We start from the raw sequence: 18906 nt of genomic DNA, 5'->3' as shown, positions 1-18906 counted from the left end.
TTCTTGCTGTTACATGACAGCCTTTGTCATGGAGCTGGAACAAGAGGAAATTAAAAATCTTTGTCACCATCACATTTCTCTGTGGGCGGGTTGATGTCAATAATGTGTTGCACTGTGGCCTGACATGCACACCCACAGAAATACATACTCAAGATTAAAAACATATACACTCTGTGCTATGGGTGATAGTCGCTCAAAGTAATGATTAGGGCTGCGATGTTTGTCTTCATTGTTCATTAATCTTTCTGCTGTTTTAGGTAATCAGTCACATAATCAGCCAGTCACAATTGTTCTAAACCTAGTGGTGCAGCCGATAACAGAATTTTTCAGGGTACACACATGCTTGTTTACTTTCTGGCGCACATGCACAGGTGTGTGTTTACTTCCTGTTGTACATGTGCACAAAGCAGTACAAGGTGGCCACCTATTTTGTAGTCCAGTCGCTTCAGATGTAAACTTTTGTGTAACACAGCAACGCAAAGCACCGACAGAGTAAATGGACGTTGCTGTGAGTGTATATTGAAGTTCAGGGATGCACACACTGAGGAATGATCACGAAAAATACAAATAAAACCCTACAGGAAAGATTTGTGTGAAGTGATAGCAACTTTGACAACACCATACAAGGATAATGCCGAGTATGACCCTAGCAATATGGACCTGCGTGTGAGTCACCCTATCAGTTTGTATCCTTGGAAAATACACTTTTTTTTTACATCATCACAGTGCATCTAGCTGTAAATGGGTACCAATGTTGGCTGGAGAAGTAACGTGTAGTAGACTGGCAGCTAGCAGTATCCAGGGATAAGCGTCAGCACCAGTGAGCCTCATACCACCTATAGGACTTATAAATATAGAACAAGTACATGAGTGGTTTCACCCCTGCCACATTTCTCCATGTAATGTGGAGTTGCGTCAGGAAGGGCATCCGGCGTAAAACCTATGCCAATTCAACATGCAGATCCACCTTGGATTTGCTGTGGCGACCCCAAGTGCAAACAAGGGGGCAGCCGAAGGGACGTACCTTTTTACATGGGTCATTTTCAAGCTGGGTCCTTTTTTGCTGGGAGGTGGTACACTATGCCATTAAGGATCAAACAAGAGTTTAATTACAAATACATATTTCATTACATACATTAAGACTGTGTGACCGGGTGTTTGAGATATGGCATAACGTCCACATAAGTACACGCGTATAGAAATATGGAATATAGTGTCCTCAGTTGGAAGATGTATTGCATTGAGTTAATCCATGCCTTTGGGAAGTCAAGATTTGTGTTTAAAATACAATGTAATTTTATGTAAAATACAGTAAATGACAAACAACAAATTGAAGTGCTAATAGAATTTAGTTGCTGTATTGTCTGGACTATAAGTTTTGTTTGGCTGGTCATGTGACATTTCAAAGTGACTTGCATGTCAAAAATATACTATATCTATAGCCACAAGATGGCAGCATCTTCACATGACAACTGAAGCTTCCTGAAGTTTAGTTGAGGCAACTGGAATTCTTGTTTATCTGGGAGCTAAACAGGAAGCTAAACAAGAAGTCCAATTGCTTGATCTTCTGATCTTCACCTGGATGACTGAGAACCTACACAGAGTTATGTGACAGTTGAACACGGATCCTATACCCTGATGTGAATGAGGAGGAGGGGCTGGATCTTAGAGAATGAGCCCCTACTTGGTACTTGACTTGTTTCCATTCTGTGTAAAGCCACAGTGAAGGAGGACTAAGGTTACAGCTAAGGTAAGGCTAACTGTAATTGGTCATTTTAAAATTTCTAGTGAAATTTAGTGATGTAAACCATTGCACTTTTAGCTCCATATTGAAGTGGTCCTTGCATCCAGGTGTTTGTAGTGACGTTTTCATCTGTTCAGTGGAGACAAGAAGCAGTTTGCTCTGAGTTCTTTTCGCCTTGTCCAAAAACTTTAATTAGCCCATTAGCTTCTGCTTGCTAATGCAGGGTTTGCATTATCTACTACTTTAAGCAACAGGTTTGTCATTGTGTTCAACAGCAGCTTGTATTCAAGGTTCTTGAAATGGAGCAGTATTTCCACCTGGTGGACACTTAACCATTAATGCAGGTACAACAGAATTTCACCAAGAGCTCCCTTAATAAATGAGTGAAAGATGACCCCAAAACATCTAACAAAATACAACCTAGGTTGCAATTAGGAGCAATTCTCCTTTATCAGTGTGCAGTTACATCTCCATGTCCAGGTCATTGTCAAAGAGAAGAATACAAATATTTTGCTGGTAGGCTTTTTTGTTGCATGAATGTTAACACCATGTTTCAACAAGAATTGTGACTTAAATGGGCTTGTTTATTCCACTTCATGAGGCATTTTTTGACAAAATGACTCAGTCGCTGTTGCGAGTTACAGTCTGAAAAATTCACGAATTGACTAATCTTTTAATTTTCTCCTTATTGATTCTGCTTTAATAACTGCACACGTGTACAAACAATGACATTCACAGTATGTGAATGTGTCTGTTGTCACTGTAGTCTGTCCCAGCTGTTATGTCCCTGGTCTTGATGCAGGGTAAAATATTGTGAAGATAAATGACCTGCTTTTTATTCTCTTATATGTTGTAGTTGTCGAACCAGTAACCGAAAAAGCCTCATTCTGACCAGTACGTCACCCACTCTGCCAAGACCTCACTCACCGCTACCTGGACACATCGGTAAGTCCAGAATACACTGAGATCAACACAAGGCTTAGAGGGATTTTGTACAGAATCTGCTGCTCAGTTGTGGGTTTTTACATTTTCCTTCACTTTTTGTCATTTGCAGCTATTCTCAGAAACAATAGATACAGGATGTCAAAGTTTGTCCTAAATTATAAGGTTTATCGCGTCCTCTTACAATGACTTGTTGGGACGCTTGAACAAAAAGCCAGATTGAAAATATCTTTGATTATAGCAATACATTTAATCATATATTACTGCTCATCAGTGAAATTCTGATACTATTGCTGTATTCATTAGAACTGGGGTATACGAGGTCTGTTAGAAAAGTAACGGACCTTTTTATTTTATGCAAAAAATATATGGATTTGATTCATTTGTTGTATTCATTAGAGCTTGGGTATACGAGGTCTGTTAGAAAAGTAACGGACCTTTTTATTTTATGCAAAAAATATATGGATTTGATTCATGTTTTTTATGTCAGCCAAGCTTGAACCTTCGTGCGCATGCGTGAGTTTTTTCACGCCTGTCAGTTGGCTTTCAGTGAAAATTATTTGGGCTTCCCTAGATTAAGGAGTGTTACTACCGCTTTAAGGGTGGCCCACAATGGCGCACGGCGCGCCGCGCTCCGAGCCACAATCGACAGGCAGAAACGACCATTTCATTTCTAAACGGATGGCTGTATGGCTCCGGGACCATCGTGTGCAATTTCTCTGGTTATCACAAGAGCTGGACATCAACCATTTTCCGGCAGATTTCACTTTTAACAAGAGATTTTGTCGTGGAAAGCCGCACGGAGGCTTCGCGCGTCACAACGGATTCGCTGATGGAGCGAGACAAAGAACACCTCCGTTTTGGAGTGTCAGAGGACAAGTTGGGACATGCCTATCTTGGCTTTCAGTGGCTTACCAGTCGAGGGAGTATAAGAGAAATTGTGGAGAGCTGGGCATGTCCCAACTTGTCCTTTGACACTCCAAAATGGAGGTGTTCTTTGTCTCGCTCCATCAGCGAATCCGCCGTGACGCGCGAAGCCTCCGCGCGGCTTTCCATGACAAAATCTCTTGTTAAAAGTGAAATCTGCCAGAAAATGGTTGATGTCCAGCTCTTGTGATAACCAGAGAAATTGCACACAATTGTCCCGGAGCCATACAGCCATCCGTTTAGAAATGAAATGGTCATTTCTGCCTGTCGATCGCGGCTCACAGCGCGCCGTGCGCCATTGTGGGCCGTCCTTAAAGCGGTAGTAACACTCCTTAATCTCTGTGAAGCCCAAAAAATTTTCACCGAAAGCCAAATTAATTTTCCGAATGGTTTCCAGCTGCCTGTCTCTAACAGTTTCTGAAAAAATTCTGATGGAAAAAAGCCCAAATCATTCCGCCATTTCCTCGCAATGAAAAAACGACGGGGGGGTGGACCAGTGCTCACTCAAAGCCTGCCCACAGGTGAATGACGCAACCGATAGGCGTGAAAAAACTCACGCATGGGCACAAAGGTTCAAGCTTGGCTGACGTAAAAACATATGAATCAAATCCATATATTTTTGCATAAAATAAAAAGGTCCATTACTTTTCTAACAGACCTCGTATATAATACAGTGCATCTGGAAAATATTCACAGCGCTTCACTTTTTCCACATTTTGTTATGTTACAGCCTTATTCCAAAATGGAGTAAATTCATTTTTTCCTTCAAAATTCTACTCACAATACCCCGTAATAGCAACATGATTTATTTATTTTTTTTGCAAATTTATTAAAAATAAAAAAAATAAGAAATCACATGTACGTAAGTATTCACACCTTTTGCTCAACACTCTGTTGATGTACCTTTGGCAGCAATTACAGCCTCAAGTCATCTTGAATATGATGCCACAAGCTTGGTGCACCTCTCTTTAGGCAGTTTTGTCCATTCCTCTTTGCAGCACCTCTCAAGCTCCATCAGGGTGGATGGGGAGTATTGGTGCACAGCCATTTTGAGATCTCCAGAGATGTTCAGTCGGATTCAGGTCTGGGCTCTGGCTGGACCATTCACAGTCATCCTGAAGCCACTCCTTTGATATCTTGGCTGTGTGCTCAGGGTCATTGTCCTGCTGAAAGATGAACTGTCACGCCAGTTTGAGGTCAAGAGCGCTCTGGAGTAGGTTTTCATCCAGAATGTCTCTGTACATTGCTGCATTCATCTTTCCTTCAATCCTGACTAGTCTCCCAGTTCCTGCCACTGAAAAACATCCCCACACCATGATGCTGCCACCACCATGCTTCACTGTAGGGATGGTGCCTGGTTTCCTCCAAACATGACCTGGCAGCCACACCAAAGAGTTCAATCTTTGTCTCATCAGCCCAGAGAATTTTGTTTCTCATGGTCTGAGTCCTTCAGGTGACTTGTGGCAAACTCCAAGCGGGCCGCCATGTGCCTTTTACTAAGGAGTGGATTCCGTCTGACCACTCTACCATACAGGCCTGATTGGTAGATTGCTGCAGAGATGGTTGTCCTTCTGGAAGCTTCTCTCTCTCCACAGAGGAATGATGGTGCTGATAGAGTGACCATTGGGTTCTTAGTCACCTCCCTGACTAAGGCCCTTTCTCTCTGATCAATCAGTTTAGACGGGTGGCCAGCTCTAGGAAGAGTCCTGCTGGATCTGAACGTCTTCCATTTATGAATGATGGAGGCCACTGTGCTCACTGGGACCTTCAAAGCAGTCATGTCCAATCAACTGAATTTACCCCAGGTGGACTCCAGTTGATCTGTAGAAACATCTCAAGGATGATCAGTGGAAACAGGATGCACCTGAGCTCAGTTTTGAGTTTTGTGGCAAAGGCTGTGAATACTGTGAATACATGTGATTTGTGACTTTTTTTTTTAATAAATTTGCTAAAATCCCCAAACATTTTTACATTGTCATTTGGGGGTATTGTGTGTGGAATTTTGAGGGAAAAATAATTTCATGCATTTTGGAATAAGGCTGTAACATAAACAAAATGTGGAAAAAGTGAAGTGATGTTAATACTTTCCAGATGCACGGCATAATGAAGTTAGCTGGGAAAGTGTTTCTTCAAATAGACAGAGGTAAAGGTTTTTGGGAAATTAATGAATTTCCAGATTTGGAATGTACTGCTATCAGTCATTGTGCCACAGCCAATGACAGGCTATATTACAGCTGTTTGTTTTCATCATTGGACACATTTCTTAGAAACCTTCCACTCTTTTCTCCAAGCTTTGAACACAAAACCCAATTTTCAAACTACATTCATACAGTATGACCTCTGACTCTCCTTACAAAGTCTTTCATTCAGCCTAAAGCAGTTTTAGCTTTGCTCAAAATCAAACAGTAGGCCTCACAATACACATTTTTTTGTTTGAATCTTAAATTTCTGGTGTTTTCTGTCAGGTGATGGCCTCATGCTAGTGTACTACGTCAGATTTAGCAAAACACTCAGCTTGACAAGTAACTGCCTAACTGACCTGTATGTAAATCAGCATGTAGTAATAAAGACATCCAGCTGTTTCCTTGGGTCACTGGTTAGCAAGTCTCACAACCATACAGTAAACCTGGGTGGATTCAGTGCTTGCATACAACACTGAAAAAAACTGAAGGACATATCCCAAATTAAAATAAAACCATATTATGTGCACTGTAAATGTAACTGCAAAATCATAGTCAACAAGTGTTTCCTTCAGCCTCATCATCACATCTTTGTGCAGAGTCAGGACAGAGGCGTCGTCTACTGTATCTCACAGGCAACACACTCCCTTGCCAGGCAACAAGGAAAACCCAAGAGTCCAAACCTGTGTCACCACAGGCCAACTCCATGGCCGGCAGGAGGTTTTCCACAGTATAGAGTTCACACTCAGATACCTTCCACCAGCATGCAAAACTCTTCTTTAGGTGCGGTTGAAGGGCAACATTTATAAATCAGTGCTTGGCCTTGAACCATATTGGTGTCAGTGCGCTGGGGTGAAAACTGATGTTGCCCTAAACTACGACATAGAAAGAATGCTCCATCTCCTCATGATTTTGGTGCTCACACATATCAAGATATTCTGAAGACCACATAAAAATGTAAGATGTTGAGTGTTATGTGGCCCCAAGATGTCGTTAAGTGTCACATTACCACCACACATACCAGCAACATTGACAACGGCCTATTGGCTAATTATATTCAGACTTAAGGTGCCCTGACACTTGCACGAATTTGATTTGCACACTTGCACGCACATTGTCGTGACGATCCCACCCGCTATGTTCCCCGCTGGACGCAGTGCTTTGTTTCACTGGCTGACACACACAACGCGCTGGACGCTACGATATAAAATAATTTTTGTAGCGGATTAACCATTTTCTGTCCGAGTTGGCTGTGAAGAGGTCGAAAAAGCATTTGGAGAGGTCTTAAAAGGTTGTCATGTTTATATTGTAATGGCTTGGTAAAACAGTTGCATGTCTTCTTTCTTGTGTGCAGCTATAAAAATACGTTTGTGATAGATTTAACATCTCGTATAATCATTCTGACGAGCTGCGCTCTGATGTGGTGCGCTGACGCAACCACTCACACTGTTCCCTTCTTTACTCGACTTGACGAGCTGCATGTAGTGCTGGCCAGAAGGTCACGCAACATTTACTACCACTTCACGTTTGTTGCATGACATTTTGTGAAAGATTTTTTGAACATTTCAAAATTGTCTTTGCGCAGTTGCACAAACCGATGCCCCCTCTCACGTTCAGTCTACACCCGTTAACGACGAGTTACTCTCCTGCCAACACCAGTGTGTGCAAGTGCATGCATCAAAATCGTGCAAGTGTCAGGGGGCCTTTACTCTTCTTCGTCATATTTGAACTCGGCTTCATTCCCATGTACTTATAGGGTCTTTCCTCAAATATATGTAAAATTACTTACTGCAGGGGGGATAATTGCTCGTCAAAGCTTCTGTATGAGTCATTAACATAGATTTAACCTCTGACCCTCCTGTAGCAGGCTGAGTGGACTGTCATGTCCAGTGGGTTTTATTATCTGTTTATCTGTGGACAGTATATTTTTCCTGGATTTTTACTGGTGATGTTGCTTCTTACATTCATGGCATTCATAACAGCTCTAGTATACAAATAATGGATATTCATTAGTGCAGTGGTAAGAATATTTGCATGAGTTGAATGAAAATATTCTTTCCATTGCCCAAATGGAAACATTCATTATTTGTTTTTTATATGACACCTAAATTGATCCTTGTCATTTGATTGGTGGATTGTATGTCATGCACATTGCTTGTCCCATTGTATGGGGGACCTCTCTACCGTGCATTTTTGGACTGTTTTTCATGGATTTTCTCCCACTCTGTTGCACACGTCTGTTAGCTTTTCTTTAAAACTCTTCCATTGACACGAGAAAGCTAAATCCAGCAGCCACAGTGTTCATGGGAACGTCTTTAGCGGCTGTTGAAGCACTGTCAGATGAAAAGTTGGACAAGTTCTTGTCGCTATTTTTCACTAGATTTAAGAAAGCAGATGTGTGCTTCCACACATACCACTAAGCTCCTCAGCAGCTGTCGCTCAACTCAGTGGTGTGTCTGCCAAGCTGCCAGAGTGAATTGTTGAATCCCGCTACCTTCTAATTCTTGCTCCGAAAAGAAACGTCTGTAATTTAAGCAAAATATCAATAAAATAGATAAAATGACAGAGATCTATTTAGGTGTCATATCAAACAAATAATGAACTTTTCCCATTCGGGCAATGGAAAGAATATTTTCATTCATTGACAGATGGAATCTACCATTCATCTCGTTGAATGGGATGTTCAGTCTTTCAAGTCATGCAAATTGTTTGGAAAGTGAAGTACACGGACCCACACCAGGGGGCGTGAATGAACGGCCAATAGGAAGTCCGAATAAATAACAATTTATTCTGCAAATGTGCACAACAACCAATTATGCTTTTAGTCTGTCAATCACAAAACTCAGTGACACGTGGGCAGGCCGAGGGTAGGAGACGCCTATCCAGAGAAGAGCCGGGACCCACGATGTTCCACCGCCAGCGGAGACCTGCAATACACCGGAGCCGCCAAGTCCTGAGTCCCCAGGTGGCCACCGCTTCCAGCTGTCAGATCCGGTACTGCTGGCAGGAACAGACACAGGTGAAAAGGTGGGTGTGTGAACACCCATCAAACAATCAGCTACAATACAGTTCCTTTCTGAGGGAAAAACCTCCACCTCCAAACACAGGAACACAGAGTACGTGCAGTGCCTTGTGTATCACTTAATCAAGTCTGACGGGAGGAGTGGAGACGCCAACTCCTCCAACTTCCACAAACTCGGCTACAAGCTGCAAGTGTACAAAAGGTTAAACGACTGCAAAAAGCTCAGATGCAAAAACGTGTGCGTACGGCACAGAACGGCTGAGTTGGTTACCTTGAGGGTATACTGATAACTTGGCAGAGTTCTGATGTCCTCTCCCAGGCTTTTATGGGTGGGTGGTGATGAATGATGAATGACAGCTGTCAGCTCCGGGTTCCTGGTGGACTTCGTGAGGCAACTGCGTCCTCTGGTGCCTGAAACCCGACAACAGGCAGGACACCCTGTGGTGGTGAGCCAGCAGTACCTCCTCTTCGGGCGGCCCACACAAACAGGACCCCCCCCTCAACGGGCGCCTCCTGGCACCCGACCCCGGCTTGTCGGGGTGTCGCTGGTAGAAGTCCGCCAGGAGGGCGGGATCCAAGATGAAGCTCCGCTTCACCGGGAGCGTTCTTCCTGGTCCATACCCTCCCAGTCCACCAGATACTGAAGCCCCGACCCTTCCGACGCACGTCCAGCAGTTTCTTACAGTCCAGGCCGGCTCGCCGTCAGTGATGCGGGCAGGAGGCAGCGCTGGTCCGGGGGGCAGAGGTCCGAGGGTGTGGTGCGTGTTGAATCCTGGAGACATGAAGACTGGGTGTATCCCAGTGAAGCTGATAGTTGAAGCTTCACTGCGGCGGGACTGATGATCTTGATGATTGGGAATGGTCAGATTACCGGTCTGTTAATTTGGGCGAGTCGGTCTACAGAGGGATGTTTTTGGTGGATAGCCACACCTCCTGCCCGAGCTGGTAAGCTGGGCCGGGGCGCGTCGGCGATCTGCATGGCTCTTCGCCCGCATCCGGGCCTTGAGGAGAGCAGAGCGGCTGTCTTCCACACCTGACGGCATCTCCTCAGATACGCCTGGACCAAGGGGGCCTCGACCTCTCCCTCTATTGCTGGGAACAATGGGGGCTGGTACCCAAACAGACTTCGAAGGGGGAGAGGCCCGTCGCTGCCAGAGATCTGGCTGTTATGAGCGTACTCGATCCAGGCCAGATGTTGGCTCCAGGCCGTCGTGTGCGCGAAGGTTACGCACCTCAGTGCCTGTTCCAGTTCATGATTTGCCCGCTCTGCTTGGCCGTTGGTCTGGGGGTGGTACCCGGACGACCAGGCTCACGGTGACCACCAGTTCTCTACAGAAACTCCTCCAGACTTGCGAGGAGAACTGGGGACCACGATCTGAGACGATGTCTGTTGGGATACCATGCAGACGCACGATGTGGTGGACCAGGAGGTCTGCTGTCTCCTGGGCCGTCGGGAGCTTCGGGAGGGCCATGAGTGGGCCGCCTTGGAAAACCGGGTCCACTGTCGTCATGGTGGTCATTCCCTGGGATGCAGGGAGGCCTGTGACGAAGTCCAAGGCCGATGTGGGACCAGGGGTGAGGAGGCACAGGAAGCGCTGGAGGAGTCCTTGCTCGGGTTTATGGTTTGCCTTGCCCCTGGCACAGGTCGTACAGGCCCAGACGTAATCCCGGCTGTCAGCTTCGACTGACCCCCACCAGAACTGCTGCCGGACCACTGCCACGGTTCTGCGCACCCCTGGATGAAAGGAGAGCTTGGAACCGTGACAGAAGTCCAAAACCGCAGTCCGAGCGTCTGGTGGGACGTACAGCCAATTTGGTGGTCCACCGCCGGGATCAGGATGTCGGGTCAGGGCCTTCCCTGACCACTTCCTCGCCGTCCTACGTGAGGGTGGCGACGATAGTGGACTCCGGCAGGATGGTATCAGGTGGATCCGACAGCTTGGTCCAACTTCCTCTTCATGCACCCGGGACAGTGCGTCAGACCTCTGGTTTTCGTCCCGGGGCGGTAGGTGATCTTGAAGTTGAACCTGCCAAAAAACAGTGACCAACGGGCTTGCCTTGGGTTTCAGACACTTGGCGGTCCGGATGTATTCCAGGTTCCGATGGTCAGTGAGAAGAATAAATGGGACCACAGCTCCCTCCAGCAAGTGTCTCCACTCCTTGAGGGCCTCTTTCACTGCCAGGATTTCCCGATTGCCAACGTCATAGTTCCATTCAGCTGGGGTTAACCTGCGGGAGAAATAGGCACATGGGTGGAGAACCTTGTCGGACTCCCTACTCTGGGACAGTACGGCTCCTATCCCTGAGTCCGAGGCATCCACTTCAACTATAAACTGGCGGTTGGTATCATACGTGATGGATTACACACTGGATTATGATGGATTATACATCAGACACACACGCACACTGTGGTACATGAACAGAAAGTAACTCACACCCATCTTGTTTAGCTCTGCAGGCTGGGATCATGTTTTTTATTTTTAGTGGCTGCAAGATCAGAGCTGATCCACGCTGATGCTCACAAATGTTTGCTTTCATTGTGTGTGTTTGTTTACGTACACAAATTGTGTGTCCTACTGGATGCTCTAGTGAAAACGAAAATTGTTGCAGATGTCACTGTTTGCTTATCTTGAACGTGACTGTGTGTTACTATGGTAACATTGTATCACCTGTGTCCATTTTTTCCTCCTGTTCATTTGAAATACAGCAATTGAGAAAGTTGTTCTTTGTTGAACTAAATGCATCTGAATATATGTGAATATTTTGAAGGAAATTGTCTAATTTCCTGTAAATCTTCAGTCGGCCTCTCCTCAGTTTTTGTGAATGAATAATCTTAATACCATCATCTGTCATCTACCTTCACTATTTGTGGAACCTGAAATCCACCACTCTAGCCCCTACCGATGTGTTCTTCAAAATACTACGAGGTCTGTTAGAAAAGTATCGGGCCTTTGGCCGGGGAAAAAAAAACTGGCTTACCTGGAGGGTTGGAAACCTAATCACCCTCGAAGTAGTCTCCTTGGGACTCCACACACTTCTCCCAGCGGTGTCGCCACTGTTGGAAGCATTCCAAAAACGCCTCTTTCGGGATGGCGTGCAGCTCTGCCGTTGTTGCAGCCATGATGTCCTCCCTCGTCTCAAAACACGTTCCTTTTAATGTGTTTTAATTTTTGGGAACAGCCAGAAGTCGCAAGGGGCCATGTCAGGAGAGTATGGAGCCTGTGGAACCACAGGAGTTTGGTTTTGAGACAAAAAAAGTCTGAATTAATTTGGAGGAATGTGCTGGAGCATTGTCGTGGTGGAGGCGCCAATTTCCTGTGGCCCACAACTCCGGTCTCTTGCGCCGTACAGCATTACGGAGGCGACGGAGGACATCCCTGTAATACTCCTTCGTTATTGTTTGACCCTGTGGTGCGTACTCATGGTGTACCACACCGCAGGAGTAAAAAAAACAGTCAGCATTACCTTCACGTTGCTGCGCACTTGGCGCGCCTTCTTCGGTAGTGGCGACGTGGAATGCTTCCACTGTGACAACTGGAATTTGGTTTCCGGGTTGTACCCATACACCCAGGACTCATCACCGGTGATAATAGTGTCCATAAAGCTGGGATCAGTGTGAATGGAGTCCAGCATGTCCTGTGAGACTTCAACACGGAGGTGCTTTTGGTCTGCCGTCAGCAACCTCGGCACGAACTTCGGCAGCCACTCGCTTCATGCCCAAATCTTCTGTAACAATGGAATGTGCCGAAAAAAGTACTAATGTCCACTTCCTCCGCAATTTCTCAGATGGTCACTTGACAGTCCCGCATCACCATAGCGTTCACTTTGGAAATGATCTCGTCATTTCGATGGTCGGCCGGAGCGCGGCTCACTCTCCACCGTTACGCGTCCATCTTAAACCAGTTGTACCACTCCATAGCTTCGTCCCCGAAAGCCGTCTTTATTTTTCGAATGGTTTCCACTTGGCTGTCGCCAAGTTTCTGGCAAATTTGATGCAATAGCGTTGCTCCAATCGTTCCGCCATTTTCCTTGCAATAAAAATCCACCGAGCACACAGCACCACTCCTCACACAAAGGCTGCTCACAGGCAAATGACGCAACCGACAGGTGGGACAAAACTCACGCATGCGCACAAAGGTTCAAGGTTGGCTGATGCAATCACACGTGATTCAAATCCATAAAGTTTTTGAAAAAAATAAAAGGTCGGAATGTTTTCTCACAGACCTCGTATACTGCATAAGCATACTGTCCAAACAGTCTGATTGGATAGACAGAGTGGTGAAGTGTCCTGCTGATGTGATGTTCTGCAGCAGTGAATGTGTGTATGGCTGCAGTATTGAGGCCAGTGCTCCTCTTTAACCTTTTTTTTTACTTAAGTAAAGCTTTGGGCATGGTTTCCTTTTTCAGGCGTCTTTTAAGATAATAGTGTTATCAAAGCTTGCTGTAAGAGGCCTCTGGCTTTTCGGGAAGATGAGATTGCCTCCTGCTGGTGGCATTTTCATTCTGAGTGTGATTGCTTCCAATGGTTTAGACAACTCAGAAGATGAACTTCAGATGGCGCAATGAATAACAAATAAGTGAAATGTGCAAAGAGAATAAAATAGGATGAGGATCAACAGTAAAATAGAACAAGCTACAGGTAAAGTATTTGTCGAATAACCAGTATTGTGAAAAGGTCAGAGAAACAGAGCAAAATACCAGCAACAGAATATGGACTGCATTTCTGTTGCACTTTTCCATAACACAGATGCTCAAAGCACTTTACATTGATGCCTCACATTCACATGCACGCCAGTGCCAGACTGCTGCCATACAAGGTGCTTAAGTGCACACGGGGTTTAACTTGTGCATAAAGGACCTTGATTTTCTCAGTCAAGGTGGTCCCCCATTGCTGATTTTGGCCCCAGTTTGCATCCTGTTTCCAAATTGAGGAAATGTGGCCCAACATAGTAAAATATAATATGTAATATAAAATAATAAATAAATAATAAATAAATAAATAAATAAAAATAAATAAAAAATAACTTACAAATGAGTGTCACAGATAATTGCAGAATATTTTCAGTTATTACCGAATACACACCAGTATGTACAAGTGCCATTACACAAGTGTTTCTGCGCTTTAGGTTTTGGCAATATCCAATTTTTGATACCTTCAGACCTTCCCCAAATTATAGCCTGGCATACAGTATTATTATCACTTGGGGCCTTGCTAGGCCGGTATCGTAGATTTATGTCAACGCTATCTGGCTATACCCGCCCGCTGTGCATAAACAAATGATGTCATAGCGTGCGCGCGCAGCCCAAGAACTGTCCACAGAGGGGAAAGGAAAAAAAAACTGTCCGCAGAGGAAAAGAAGTGTGTTTTGGTCCCAATATGGATATTCCGGATGATTTTCTCATGGATAGTACGACAATGAACAGCAGCTAAAGCAGCCAGCTTGATGAAGACACACTGCAGAATTTGGAGAGCAGCGTGCGCGCCAGGCGACATGACAAAAGTTAAGTGAGCCAACTTTTTATGTACGCATTACGTGTTGTGTATCTCAGTAAAAAGTGCTAATAATGCAAATAACATGCTTTTGGAGGGCGGTATGCATTTTTCTGAGTCCCTTCGTCCATGCTATCGCCTGCAATGACAGCTAACTCGGGCGCATAGCTGTCATTTTGGGCTACTGGGCATGGACGTCAGGCTTCTTGAAAATGCATACCACCCTCCAAAAGCATGTTATTGTATTAGTACTGTCTGCCTACCTATAACGGTTTGGAGAGTGTCATTTGTTATGTTGTCTTATCACTGGATGTAACTTTGAATGAATGAATGAATTTATTTGGCACACAAACAGTAACAAAAAACTGATACACAAGACAATTCCACCGTGACATGTGTGACCAAAAGGGGGTGAGCAGAAGTAAATCTTATAAATAAATGCCCACCCCTTATATACATACAAACATACATATATACTCATTACCAACCCCCAGAGCAAGCACACAGGCGACAGTGGTAAGGAAAAACTCGCTCCGATGTATTGAGGAAGAAACCTCAAGCAGACCAGACTCTAAGGGGTGACCCTCTGCTTGGGCCATGCTACAAACACATTTAACACAACACAAACTCAAGTCCCATCATCATAAACATCTCTAGTGTAGATACATACATATATACACATACTTACATACATATGCAATGCGTGTGATTTTATACTACATATTTACAAAATAGAAAAACAAAGTGCACACAACTAAACAATGATCAACAAAACACCCTAACCCTCAACACCCTTCCTCCTCCTTATATCTAGAAAAAAACATGTACCTATACCGCTGCTTAAACTGGTTCATGCTTGGACATTGTTTCACATCCTCACTCCACAAACAGAAATACAAAAACCTTTTAATGTTGTACGTGCAAACTGATGTTTTAAATTAAACTCCCCCCTCAGATTATAATCCCCTACTCTATTAAAGAACATGTTTTTAATATTTCCAGGAAGTAAATTGTTTATTGCTTTATACATGATTTGTACTGATTGAAAATGAACCAGATCAGTAAATTTTAAAATTTTGGATTTTAAGAATAGTGAATTTGTGTGGTCTCTATAACCAGTATTGTGAATTATTCTGATAGCTCTTTTCTGCAGTATGAATAATGGTTGTGTTGTACATTTATAATTATTGCCCCAGACCTCTGCACAATAATGTAAATATGGTAAGATCAGTGAGCAATAGAGAATGCGGAGTGAGTTGTGGTCCAGAATGTATTTAACTTTGTTCAGAACTGAAATGCTTCTTGACAGTTTGCTCTGTATATGTTTTATATGAGACTACCAGTTTATTTTATCATCAATTATCACCCCAAGAAACTTAGTTTCATATACTCTTTCAATATCCACCCCCTGTACTTGTAACTAACTGTACTTGTATGTCTTTATTTCAATTGCCAAATAACATATATTGTTATGTGTCAGACGCAGCCCGGAGAACCGACCAGCGTTTGAAGGACCCAGTATAAAATAAGCAGAGCACGGTACAAAGGATAACAGAATTTAATGAACATAACAGTGCTGTGATAAATATAAAAGTGCGCGGTCTGGCGTGGCGGATTTGCGGTGTGCTCCCAGCAGCACAAAACGGTCCGGAGCCAGAACCAGTTCGGACCCAAGGACCCCGCTGACACCCCCCAGGTGGCCGCGACAAACCGAGTCTGTGAAAGAAGAAATCATCATGTGAGTCCACACTCAACACACAGAGGGACCGCTCAAAGGTGTACAAACAGCAAACACTTCCTGGCTTAATTACTAATCAGCTTCCCACCCTGCAGGCATAGAACACCCTGTTCACAAAACTCCACAGCAGTGGAAGCTGATTAAACGACTACATACAGCTCAATATAATAAGGTGTGAGGGACACCATATTTACTGACTGTATAAATGTTAGTCACAAAATCTAACGTACCTCAGGAAGTGTGCTGACGAGCGTGAGACCTCACTCCCTCCTCTTTCACAGACCGTGCATCAAACCTGGACGTTCTCTGCATCCACTGATGATGAGCTGGCTCTCAAGACGACGATCTCACCCGTCTGGTCACAAGGTCGAGTCTCTGGCAAACACACACTGTGTACTCCAGTCTTAAATGCCACCATGTTCCAATCCATGTAGATGCACCACAGCTGTGAGTCCTGACGAGCCGCAGGTGATCAGGGTGAGGTCCTGATAAACTCAGCTACACAGCCACTCAGTCCCAAATGCAAGCCACCTGGAAGGAAAAACAAAAGACAGAAACAAAAAGGCAGCCAGGCCCCCCCAGCCATACAACATATATTTTGTTTTACTTAAGTTTAATGATCATTTATTTCTGTCAAACCACATTTTCAGCTTTCCCATTTCTGTAGTGATGTTCCTAGCAAACTAGCAAAAATTACCTACAGCTGCAGGTTGTCTTGTGTGCATCATGTGGTGGAGAACACATTTGGATTGTCTCAAAGGTTATTCTTTATTATATATATATATATAGTGTAATGAATTAGTAAAACAGTTGCATTTCCATTCCTTTTTATGAGTTAGATAAAGTATCTGTAAAACTATGTTATAGATGTAACATCTCGTCATAGTCATCAGTAGAAGAAGAGTCAGTAGACGAATCTTGGAGTTTCTTTCCCTGCAAAAACGGCATCTGTTAGCGGCAGCTCTGTGTTAACGTGTTAGTGCGCATCACACAGCAGGTTTTTTTAGCTGTATATAATGGGATACCATTGCTATTTTTAAATATGCCAGGATGTGGTATTTCCTGAATTACCGTCCATCCCTGTTGCTCATGCCCCTGCACATGTTTACATGTCTGCAGTTGAAAAGGGCGACATTATTTTCATGGACTTTATGTTGCAAAGGAGATTCAGAAGGAGGCTTCTATTCAGAGAACAGTAGGCAGTGTTGCCAACTTGGCAACTTTCTCCCTAAATCTGGCAACTTTCCAAACGTTCTTGACGACTTATTTTGTCAAAAGCGACTAGTGACAAATCTAGCTACTTTTCCTGGTGTCACTGGAGACTTTTCTGGTGTTTGGCAGCTCAAAAGTAAAAGCACATGTAGATCTAGTCTCTGTTCTCACTGAGCGGCAGGGGGTCTCCCCACCTCCGCTGCAGCTGCAAAGTCACAGAGCCCTGTTGCAAGCACTGAACGGAGGGATATCTACAATTCTCCGCGTTAAAGACGTACGCAAGATGCATCTGCTCCGTGGCTGTTCCTGCATTGAATGGCAAACTTGACTCGGACTCAGTCAGCCTTTATCTCGTTTGCTGCATTGTGACTGCCCTGGTCTTGAGAAGTTATTTTATTTTATGAAATGACAGCCAATTTTAACCCCTTAATGCCTGTTGTCGCATATATGCTACAATATTTGACTCAAATATGCAACATACCAAATTGACCAGTATGCCTGTTGTCGCAAATTTGCAACATACCATTATTATTATTATAACATTATAACATAAATTCATTCATTCATTCATCTTCTACTGCTCAGTCCAATTAAGGGTCGCGGGGGGCTGGAGCCTATCCCAGCAGTCATAGAGCGCGAGGCGGGGTACACCCAGGACAGGACGCCAGTCTGTCGCAGGGCCACAAATAGACAAACAAACACAGACACACCCACCCACACACACACACACACACCTACGGACAATTTCAAAGAGTCCAATCCACCTAACCCGCATGTCTTTGGATGTGGGAGGAAACCGGAGCACCCGGAGGAAACCCACGCAAACACGGGGAGAACATGCAAACTCCACACAGAAAGGCCCCGGGAATTGAACCCACAACCTTCTCGCTGTGAGGCAACAGTGCTAACCACTAATCCACCGTGCTGCCCTTATAACATAAATTATTACCAAAATACCAAAATTACTATTTATTTGTTGTGCAAAAGTGTAATTAATAATCTCAACATTATTTACCATCTACTTAAAGGCAAAAACACACACAAAACATTTTTTTATATACAGCTATATAAATTCAGGCGTTAAGGGGTTAATGGTAAAATAAATTAACAAACCAACAATCAAGTTTATTTGTGGTTCTAAATATTAAAGTGTTTTTACTCAGTTTTTTGCCTCTTTCACAAGGTTTTTTTTTCCAAAACTTTATTTCAACAAATACATTAACAGTAAACAAAAAAGGACAAGGCCACAATAACATTCACATAATAAATAGATTAAATTAAATAGATAGAGATAGAAAAAAATGTACAATAACAAAAATAAAGGGTTTCTTTAACATTAATTCTCTTTTAAAAAAAATCCTTATAGAGCGTGACAGTTTTAGGACATTTGGGAGACTCTGTAAGCTTAATACTGCTTATATATTGTTCAAATTCAGCCAGAAGTCTGTGATTCCTTTTCAGAATTCCTTTTCAGTACTCTGCATTTATGAATAGAGAACTTACCAAACACTGTTCTCTCCCACAACGGTTTTTTTACCTACAGCATCTGTTATGACATCATACTATGCAAATAATATGCAAATTAGATGATGACATCTTCTAGCAACTTTTAGGACAGCCAATAGCTACTTTTCAGTAGGTCCTGCATGA

This window comes from Thalassophryne amazonica, chromosome 15, assembly GCF_902500255.1.
Source record: "Thalassophryne amazonica chromosome 15, fThaAma1.1, whole genome shotgun sequence".
NCBI classification, from domain to species: Eukaryota; Metazoa; Chordata; class Actinopteri; order Batrachoidiformes; family Batrachoididae; genus Thalassophryne; species Thalassophryne amazonica.
Note: the sequence above shows the minus strand (reverse complement) of the source record.